Raw genomic sequence first — 12,010 nt, forward strand, 5'->3', positions numbered from 1 at the left:
TCTCTTACCTGACCAGCACAAGTTTGACCTTTGATGCGGCACTTTTTATTATGGCCGACGCATTCTGGTGGCTTCTGCCGTACAACACCTGGTTGTTTATCTAAAGATGGCACAAAAAGAAATCCAGTTAGTACAGTAAAAATGCCATGAGGCCCATGAATTTGTCAAACAACAGTGAAATTATGTTAATATAGTAGGCTTATAATTGACAACATTGGGGTCGGACGTTTTCAGGCAACATCAAATGGTACTACCATAGTGCTTTCGTACAAGCCATTCGGTTTGTTTTAGGAATGTGTGTAAGTGCGAGAAAACATGAAGGTATGTAAACTGGTTACAACTAACTGCAACTAAGCTTGTGAACACGTATTTGAGTCCGGTTGACTTGTGTGTCCAATTACCTGTGACAGAATCATTAACTGGGGAGCCCTACTCGATCATGACTAATGCCGCAGCATGTTCACGTCTAATGGAGATAGATATTAGACAAAGGTCAGCGAGCACTACTCTGCGCCTCGGCTGTGGCGGGCATCAAATTCCACACCAAAATACGCCATTTGTACATGTCGACCAAACTGCTAAATCTATAAGCAATTCTGAGGCGGAAACACATGTAGAAACGTAGAGCCATCCAGATGATCACTGAACATTTAAAGCGATTTGAAATTCATCTGGCTGTTTGAGGCAAAAACTTGCATGGAATCCCTCTCGTTTGCCCATAATAGCTCAGGCAATGAGATAAATGAGACCGAGATATACATGAACCAGTGAACCATAAACAGAACATGAAGTCTGGCCTCCATGTCCCCCAAGAATGATTTTACATGTACTGGACTGACCAAGATGACCCTTGTGTCTCATGTCATTTTACTGGAGCAGATAACATGGTGTGAGTATGATGTGTGTGTGTGGGTCAAGTTTTGCTGTCTTTGTGAGGACTAGGGTAGGGTAAAGCAAATATGGTGGCCCCAAACGTATACACGATGAGACAACAATTAATGAAACCAAAATGGCAAGTGCAAATGATGCTTGACAATTTTTCTTTTAAACTGACTTTGCTTGTATAGCCACAAGACGTGAGCATTATATATATTAACATATATGTCATGCTAAGTCATTTAGAGTTTATGTCTTGTGGCTATACATTTGATACAGTGCATTTACTATGAGTGTGATAAAACTTCAGTTTGTGGGCATGCGAGGAGTTGCGTTTGACAGTGGTCTAGGACAAAATATTTAAACTGGTTGCAACAAGTACTTTGTAATGGCAAAATGTATGTCTATTACCAGAGACAGAAAGTGAGTGAGAGAGAGAGAGACTAAGCCATGAGCACTGACACATAGCCAAGGGGGATTCACTTGATTATCTGAGAATCCTAAGACTTTAGGATTCCTAAGAATCCTTGTTTACAACTCTACCAACTTTCCTGCCACAATATCCATAACCTATTCAAAAACATGACGGCTCATTGTGCATTTCTTTCACCTCCAATAGCTCATCGCCCACACTGATGCAGCCGTCGCGGCTGGCCGGTCCTCCAGGAGTAATCCCCACCACAAAAATGCTCAAACAGGACCGATCCCTGTTTCCAGCCAGGCTGAGTCCCAAGCCACTCCGATCCTTCTCCAATTCCACGATCAGCAGCTCTCCCGGCAGGTCCGCATACCTGTGCCTGATTACCTCTAAACATGGACAGAAAACATTTGCGTAGTTACAAGGATGTTTCCCAATGGTGAACTAGTCAACACGTCATCCAACAACCGACTAGTCGATTAGTGAGGTTGACTACTTTGTCTATATTGTTTACTTAAGAAATTTATGTTAGTTAAAATTTTTAGCTGTTGCATTTTAATAAGTGTGCTAAAAGCTAGCTGTAAGACAGTTTGCCTAGAAAAACCCTTTCAGAAAAGTTACAAAATTGTCCAACTTTTAAAAATGCGTTTTGAGATCCTGCTGTTCTGCACCTTTTCATAGGGATCTGTCTAGCATCTTTTGTGAACATCCCATAAAAAAATAAAATAAAGATTTTTAAAACTAGCCTAATTATACAGGGCTTCCTTCACTGTCTTTTTTGGGTTCAATACAAATTAAGCTCAATCGACAGCATTTGTGGTACAATGTTGATTGCCACAAAAAACGTCAACTCATCCCTCCTTGAGGTTACAGTGAGGCACTACAGTGGAAGTAAATGGGGCACATTTTTGGAGAGTTCAAAGGCAGAAATGTGAAGTTTATAATTTTATAAAAACGTATTAATTCTGGAAAAACTTTTGTATAATTTGAGCTGTTAAAATTGCTTAAACATGAATTTTTTTTGGCCATTTTAGAGTTTTAGGGTTTACAGCGTTACTTTGTAATGGCAACAAAGTTGTGAAATTTCACACAGAATAGGTTAGTACGTGATTTTATCACAGTAAAATCATGTTAATATGAAATATTTTTGAAATAATATTAATTATGTTATATGTTTACTGTACTAAATCATTAAATTACCATAACAGGTCATTAGAGAATTAGGAAACATGCTAAGTTGAAATACTGGCTTCTCCGATAACAATGCTACAGCCAGTATATTCTACTTTGAAGTTTCCATTCTGGGCTGGAATTTCTGTTTATGTTTTAGCCTGTGTGATCTCACCCACTGCCCACTCACCAATAGTATTTAGACACCGCCGGGTTGCCAGATCTGAACAAGTTTACAGGCAAACAACTCTGCGTGCTGCAGACATGGAAGCCAGCAAATTAACTGGATCAGAATTAACAGATTCCACCCGACCTATGAAGACTCACAATCTGTCTAAAAACCACCATGTCCAGAGGCGTAGTAAAACGAGGATAAATATTGGAGAGAGTTTCAGTTTTGCTCCTTCCTGTTGCGTGTCCTCATTCTGGCAACCCGCATGAGAATAGAGTCTGGAGCGGGGCAGACAACTCTCCAATATTTTGAATTTGGAATGCAGTACCCATTTCAAATGCTTGTAGTCAATCTTACATATTGCACCTTTAATAGTATTTTAAAGTTTATGGATTGGCCCTATTCGATTCCATTGTATCCTTATTGTAACCACGATTTTTGCTTTTAAAGAAAAGGAGGGATGAGTCGAAAACAAATGTTTGTGGTAATCAACATGCCATAAATGCTGTCGATTGAGCTTAAGTTGACGGAATATTGCTTTAAGACTGATTAGTCGACTAGTCCTTTAGGCAACCCACTGACTCGACAATTTTGAAAAGATTTAGTTTGTGCCCATCCCTAGCCGTTAGCCAGGCACAAGACTCAAAACAAATGCAATGACTCTCTAAGAGAATTGGGTGTTGTTTACAGGCACGTCTATACATCAAGCTGAGCACAGTAAACAGTATTGACATGTAATCTAAAAAGAGGTGTCCCAAAGCTCCAGGAGCAAAAACAATTTTGTGACATTTCTCTTTCTAGGGCCTGTGCTATTACACATTACTTGCATCACCATATGCGCCACAATGCAGTTTATTTAATTAAACCTATTTACTCTTACCTAATCTGAATTGACAATTTCCTGACTACAATGTATGCAGTCAACCGTGGCGTGCGGCGCGGTGATCATTTTGAACTTGTGCATGGACGACAAAAGATAACGTGCATGCCTTTATTACTTGGGCTCAATCAGAAGAGACAAAACAGCACTTCAGTGTGTGCATCAAGGGTGCAAGGTTTATGTAGACGTGAATTTCAAGAACTCTTCGGATTGTCATTTGGAATGTATAATTGAGTGAGGTCGAGTCTACTCAAATTCTAACTTTCTCTGATGAGTGAAAAAATGAAATGCTGATGTGTTTCAGGAGAGAGAGATTTCCGTTGCCAGGTTGAACAAAGAACGGAATTTAATCTTTTACTGTTCATGGCTCAGGTGACATTACACAAGAGATCACGCAATCGATTCATGTCCACATGCTGGTAACTATGTTGAGAGTATGACAAGCCTGAAGTGTTTTTAACTGCAGCATATTAATCTGGACAAAAACATCCCTATGTCAGCTAGCTGTCGACATGAGTTGACTAAAGCTTTGTATTGACAACCACCTGCTGTCATGATTCACATTGTGATGCATTCTGAATGTCATTATTCAATACGTTGCGATACATCACTGTGGCAGGGCGGAGGGCGGGGCCGGGTCGTGATCCTACACACCCGGTCCTGTATTAGGCTAATTAAGCCTCCGTGAGGGATAAAGGTCGACTGCAGAGGATCGTGCGGGAGAGAGAGATCATTAACGGACATGTCCGTCGTGTGTGTTTATGTTGTCTTTTAAGTTTATCATTAAACTATTATTTATATTGAAAAGCCGGTTCTCGTCGCCTCCTTTCCATTGATCCCTTTACACTGGTGCCGGAAACCCGGGAAGGAGGAGGGATATGCCGTAGTAGAGTTCTCGCCACTACCGTCCACCTCAACGGAGCAGCCGTGGCCATCTGCCGGGGGACGAGGAGCACAGCCGTCTGAAAGAGGACGATGGCCGCCGACCGCGGGGGGAGAAGGGGCTCCTAACTGACCGCCTGGAGCAGTCAGGGCCGCTGCCATGGGTGCAGGAGTCACCTACCGGCCGCTGAAACACAGCAGGTTTTAAGACAGCCGACCGCGAGCGGGGAGGGGCTCACTGCCGACCGCCTGGAGTGGGAGAACCGCTGCCAGGGGCGGGGGACACCCCTTCTGTTCTACAGAAAAGTTTCTACTTAAAATGCTACTATGAGTTTCTCGCACACGTTTTTTGGCATGCAGTGTTTGTCTGGCCAATATCAATTATGTTTTATAAGTCGCTTTGGACTAAGTCACAGGATCATTTGGATGACAGAAAATACGACTTAAGATGCAAAATGCATATCGGCATGGCCCTATAGTTGACCTAACATTCCCATCAAAACCAGGCCTGGTTCATCCTGTGGCATTTCCAGCAAAAGCCTTTTTTATAAGTTTTTTTTTTGCTCCACAGTATCATCTTCAGTTATGTTTCATTGATGGGAAATCATTTTCATTTATGAACCAATATAACAATACATAGTAATAAACCACAATTAACCAACATATATTTTTGAAGAAAAAATGCCATGCAAGGACCTCCGCGAACATCGAGCGATGACGCAAACATATCATTCAGTACGTGGGAGGTATGGCAAAACGAATCGAATGACACTCTTTGGAAACATAAATGATCAAATTATCGTGTATCGCAAATATTTGATACATCTGCCCAGTCCTTTTACAGTATATGTAATAAAAGATAAAACAGCCAATTTGTGAACTTAAACAAAAAGAGGACTTTGGCAGATAGTTGGTGAAGATGCAAGAACCCAGAGTGGATGTTTCCAAGTTCTTCCTACCCTTTAAAGTTTTCCCCAAACTTCAGTAAATCACATGTGACATTTACCATGGCCCTTTAATGCAGTGGGGCAAGTTTTAGTAGCTGTTCTGATTTATAGGTGACACATGTACGTCAGGGGACATGGACGGAAATGTTTGTATGTGTGAAGAAAGGGCTAGCTGTGACCTTTACCCCCATGAAAGACCCTGTTTTTATTTCCAATTTCCTTTGACAGCAGTGTTGCTCTTTAGGGGCACATTGAGAGAGCACCAGCTGAGATCTAATTAAAAGCCTTTGGATAGTAGGACAGACATAAACCTTTGGCAAATGGATAGAGTGAGAGCGTCAACCCTCATGTACGAGGAGAGAAAAAGCGAGAGATATAGTGAATGGTCAAAACAGGCAGGGTCTGCATATGCCTGATAAACACCACAGGCCATTAAAAGCTGATTTTACGCCTCATCTGCAACAGGAAAAATGTTGGAGGCTTTATTGTTGTTGGTTTATGCATGCACTTCTAACAGAGGGACAAATACGAATATAAATATATATATATACATATTACACAATGCATGCATAGGGATGCAAATGATTGTTTACACTGTAGTGTGAGCACTTATCAAATCAGATTAGTTGAGTTTCTGGGATGAGTCAGAGGTTCAAGCTGTCTTTGGCAACCTAGATTGAATGTGAATTCATTGTGTTTAAGGATAAGCCTGGTCATTTTATTGATCCAATATATTGTTTCCTTTCACTCAGTGCTGATCAGGCATTGACACTTAAGCAAGATAAATAATGCACTGTGCTTTGATCATCAGGTCAGGATCATCACATGTTGGTACTGATAGATGTGGAACAGAAAATCTTGGTGTTGTAATTTGATCAGACTCTAGGAAGGATCAAGAAATAAAAAAATCGATGCTAGGGTATTCAAGACCATGAGCGAGAAAGAGCATGTCACTGCTTGGATGCATGGATTTGACAATAGCTATGTTTCCATCCAAGGTGCAATTTGTACTTAGGCCTACAAGAAAAATCTGAACATCACAACAACAATTTGCAAACAAAGCAGCGTTTACCTCCCATGTGTTTAAAAGAACAATATAGTCACTTATCCTGAAATTAGCACAAAAAAACCCTGTAAATTGAAGAATTGTTTTTTTATTTATTGTAATCAATTACTTGCGTTTTAAACCAAAAAGGCTCCAAGGACATAAAGGCAGAATAAATGTAATCCATAAGGCTCCAGCGGTTAAATCCATATCTTCTAAAACGATACCATTGCCTTTGGGTGAGAACAGCCCAAAATGTAACTCCGTTTTTCACATATAAATCTGAAGTGTCTAGGCTTGATCATGATTTCAGCTTGAAAAGCGATAGTACGTGTAATAGAGTTAGAAATTACGATACTGTAAGGACACTTAGAGAAAAAGTAAATGATGAGTAAATGATTAGAGAATTTATCATATTTGGATGAATTATTCCTTTGGCAGGAAATAGTAGGTAGTAGTAGCCAGTAATTGTGATGACAGTCTTTGGCCTAAGGCATTTCAGAATAACCAGAGCAACATTTGAGATGTTTTGTGATGATTTGGATGACAATTCTGAGCAAATTATGTTTTCAAATAGCTTGTTGAGGCACAAGTCACAAGACTTTTTTGATGCCCATCTATATAACTGACGGGAGTATTTAGCTTGTAGTTCAAGTGCTAATACCACTCAAAAGTACTCGGAAATTGCATGAAAAATACAGCTCCCAAAGTCACTAAATTTGAAATTGAATTTGTTTTTTTTGACTTGATGGCGAGCCCCAGTGCTGATGACATGCTCGAAACAGCCCAGGTATAAAGTATGAAAAATAAGGACATAACTGTTGTTATAGGAAAATATTCAGACTCTAACACAGGGTTCTCAACAGGGGCAGTACCGCCCCAAAGGGGCGTTCAAAGGATGCCAGGGGGCGCTGAGAGCAAATAAAGAGGGGCTGTTTAATTATGACTGATAAGTAATTATTATTACTTATCAGTCATAATAATCAAATCTATCGTCAGGTTCCTCTTTGCATTAAAACGTTTATCTAGACTTGGGAGTATATCCGTTGGTTCTCATTTATACGGGTTGGTACGCATTTGTACCGCAGTCCCCCGGAGTTCATTTTGAAGTCTAGCAATGCATCTGAAGTTTCTGTTTTAGCAGCGTCAAATACACAGACAGAGGCACAACCTCAGCTGATGCACCTGTATGGCTCTGTAGATTTATACGGCTCAATGGACAGATCAGTGCGAGCGCAAAGCTCATCATTGTCTGAGCTCTCACTACAGGTAAAGATCCATCTTAACTTAGAGGAAGTTGGTGCCAGAGAGGTATTGGCATAAGCTCAAGGACTTTCTGTGCCAGACGGTGTGTGTAAACAACGCCTTTCAACAGTTTTACTCCACTGCACAAATTTATAATAGCACACAGTAACTCAATAGCACAGTTGTTCCCTATAGTGCTATTTTGTCAAATAGTACACATTCATAGCAGGACCTCTTTATGGCATAGACACCAGCACTGCGACTACAATGTGATATTTTTTCACTGTCAAATTTTACTAGTAATAGTCTTGAGGATCCCAAACAACGGCCTCTTACTAAGTAATGTCTGAACATTCATCTCGTATTAAATTGATCTGTTTGACATACGCTACTTGCTGTCATACAGTGCTAATTGGAAATACATTTTACTTTGAATATTACCGAGAGCAACACCAAATTAACACATCTCACAATTACAAATTATTGCATCTGGCATTTATAAAGAAAAACAGTGACATTATATTGTTAAAATGTATGACGTAACGAGAGGGTGAGTACATTGTACTACTGCAAACATGGCTCTCACTGCAGTGGTGTGATCTGCCACCATATCCACACAAACTACCTTAAAATTTGTTCAAGGCTAGTCCTTCATCAAGGCCTCAGGAGATCAGATCATAGCGTACCTTACCTTCATCTTTCACGGACTGTGCCTTTAAATCGATCTGCAGCATTCTATTGCATGGCTGCATCCACACAGATGAGACCAATACTTAACACTCATCTTACTCTCTCAAGGCCAAGGATGAAACAGAATACAGAGAGACATTTTTAAAAATAGGACTATATTTAACTTATACCACTTATAATCGCATATTTAAATTCAGACGTACATTAGACGTACACATTCAGATAGACGTTTTCAGTCATTAAAATGCTTCTCACGCTGTAAACATTCTGTCTGAATATGTACGTCTAATGTACGTCTGAATTTAAATATGCAACATTTCAAGACTGATTTACCATATACACAAACTAGGCAATCTCACTGCTTGACTTGTAGGTTACTAGTTGAAAGACTAGTTGGTTGGTCGACAAGTAAGTTGGCTGACTAGTTGACCATTGTGATCTATCCCTAACTTCAAGCACAGTTTACCTGCTTGCTAACTTTGTGGGTTGTAGCTCTCTTTTAAGACACTTATGAGACAAGTTTTGTGGTTGTTGCTACAATGAACAAGAAAATGCTTCAGGTAAAGTGAGAAAACCTAAGCGTGCCATAACAGGACACCCTACACTGCTAAAACACTAATAAGCTCAGAATTCCCAGGATGTGAATTTCAAACCCTAGATGACTGGCATATTATTGATAGCAACAGATATTTAGAGCGAAACCAGACACTCTCAAGCACATCTGTAGGCAAGGCTGGCCAGCTGCTGGTAGTTTAATTTGAAAGCAGTAAGGATCTAGGCTGAGTGACACACTCTAAGTACAGTTATGTACTGTGTGGAGGTAAGAATATGGATGAGAGGCTTGGGAATTTTGCTTTTCATGTTCAGGCCTCAAACCCCAAAAAGTCTAATGATAAATGGTCCGTACTTATATAGCGCTTTTTTAACCTTAGCAGTTTTCAAAGTGCTTTACACTGTGAACTCATTCATACACACACACTCACACACCAATGACAGCAGAGCTGCATGCCATTGGGAGCAACTTGAGGTTCAGTGTCTTGCCCAAGGACACTTTGGTTTGTGGAGTCGTGTGGGCCAGGAATCGAACCACCACTCTGCGATTAGTGGCCAACCCGCTCTACCACCCGAGCCACAGCCACCCCATCATAAGCCATCACCACTGTGAACTTGAGGTGATGTTAAAAGCTACTATAAATACTTTGGATGAGCAGCAGTCATTTAACAGACACTGAGATCCAAAACAATAACTACAGAGGCAACCTTATGGTTGTAGTTTCAATACCCAGAGCTGATTCATAAGTTATCACCATGGTGACCTTGAGCAGGGCACCAAAATACAGACTACTCAAGGTGGAGGTGAAGGTGGTCCCATTCTTTGTCTCTTTCAATTACTGTAAATTGTTTAGTTTAAGTAATATACACTTAGCAGACACCATGATCCAAAACACTTACTACAGAAGCAACCAAAGTTTGTAGGTTAAAATCCCCCAAAACAGGTAATTCATTAGCTATCACTATTTTGAACTTCGGAATGTCACTAAACCCCAGATTGCTAAAGGTTGTGTTAAAAACGATAGAAAATAGTTTTGGATAAGAAGTCACTAAGACACCATCATCCAAAGAACTTACTACAAAGAGGAAACCAAAATGTAGCTTCAAACTCCAAAAGAGAATATTCATAAGATATCACCATGGTGACCTTGAGCATGGCACCAAACTACAGATTGCTCAAGGTATAAGAATCCCTTATCAGACACCATGATAAAAAGCATTTACTACAAAGAGGAAACCTGAAGGTTGTAGGTTCGAACCCCAAAAAGGTGATTCAAGAGCTACCGCTGTTGTTATCTTGAGAATGGCTAGATTTACTTCCTTACTAAAAGATTTAGATATTATATAAAGAGACAATCCCCCTTGACAAACTTATGATTGATATTCTTCTTCAAGAACACAATGGTTATAGTTCATGGATTAACTGTTTACTGTGTTCGAACCTACACCCTTTTGGTTTCCAGGCCAGATCTCGTCCACTACCCAACAGACAAAGACAAGGCTCCTCAAAAGGCCCTGCAAAAAAAAAAAAAAGATCCAATACTCATACATTTTCTAATTATCGTAATCAGTATTTTGTCTGATCTGATTGCCGACACATTTTAAAATGTGCTCCATTGGCTCTGATGCCACCGCCTCTCTCTGAAATGTTACTGCATGTAGTCTGGCTTAATGTCCCGCCCACAGTATTATCGGATTGTTTATATTATTATAAATGGCCAATCAACACTGTACTCCGCATTCTTGAGGGAGAGGTGGGAAAGAGGAATGCAGCTAGAGAAAGATGCATCACTTTGAGGTCAAGCTGTTTTCAAAAGGTAAGAATGCAGATACTGAAGTTGCAATAAACGTCACAATACTCTATGCCAGCGGTCACCAATTAGCAGACTGCAGTCCGGACCCCGGATTTGTTCCATACGGACTGCGAGACATCATGACAACGGTTGCACCATGTCACCCTTTCTACACTCTAGGTTGTGTACACCACAAGAGCTCCGAGGCGTAGATAGCACTGATCTTTCAGCGCTATATCTTTGAATATTTTTCTCAAATTTTTTTCTCTTAATGCCCTTTCATGCTCCACACGCGTTGCATCTCTCCCGGCCCGTGACATGAGGCGCAGCATAGTAGAGCTGCAGACGCGGTTATTTCAAAGACAGTAACAGAGAAATACAGTAAGCAGCAATATAGATGGCAGCAAACATAGGAACTGATTTAACAGAGTACTCGGGGCTGTATGAGTTGGTGTTTTTACAGGTTATAGCTGATGATGGCATTGACAGTGGTGGCTAGCTAACAAACGTTAGGAGGTTTGGCAAATGTAACATCAACTTTGTTGTGTTAAATGTTTCACCACCATTGTGAATAAAATCCTTTTGCTCTTTTTGCACTTTTCTAAACGGGCTAGACATGAAGAGTGTCAACTCCAGTAATGCCGATTGCTCCCAGCATACATCTTCTACTACACCCTACTGGAGCTTGACTAGCGTACATGATGATCATCCCTGACATGTCGCCTTGCTCTGAGCACTCTATCCCATTCTTTGTCTCCAATTTATCATATTATTTTTAGATGCACCAAAACTGCCAACAAGAAAAGTGGCTCTGCAATTTACTAAGGCAAACACAGAGAAGAGAGACAACACTCGCTCACACAATCCACAAACATTTGGCCTCACAGCCAAGTTCATACATAAGGAGTTTGGCTCTTGGCAGGTGTGTTAGCACACAAACAAGAGCATGGAGAAAGTGGCTCACACTATAAAGACATCAAGCTCCATACAAAACACTAAGCATGCCAACAACCTCTGACGTACAATAAAGGGTTCTCAAACCACGTCATTACTAGCTCAACTGGCTAGTTACATATTGTGCACCAAGGCAAGGACTTTCCCCAAGGGAGCTTCTGTCAAGGGTGAGGTATGAATGGACACAGATGAATGACAACACCACTTCAAGGTGATTAAAGAATGAAAAGTTAACAGACATGCAAGAGAGTGGGCAGTGATGCCTTTGAAAGTCTAATAGTACAACATCTTTAATTTATTCCAATTAATTATTCAAACAGAGAGCCAAATAGGTATGATAAACAGGTTAGTACAGAAACAGCATCTGTGAGTGTCCGTCTTTCATG

General features: G+C 40.5%; 1 pseudogene; it reads right to left on the minus strand.

The window, feature by feature from the left end:
- The window catches only part of LOC127639500 (inaD-like protein), a 132,166-nt pseudogene that overhangs the window by 33,068 nt on the left and 87,088 nt on the right, over positions 1-12,010 (minus strand).

This window comes from Xyrauchen texanus, chromosome 48, assembly GCF_025860055.1.
Source record: "Xyrauchen texanus isolate HMW12.3.18 chromosome 48, RBS_HiC_50CHRs, whole genome shotgun sequence".
Classification (NCBI taxonomy): domain Eukaryota; kingdom Metazoa; phylum Chordata; class Actinopteri; order Cypriniformes; family Catostomidae; genus Xyrauchen; species Xyrauchen texanus.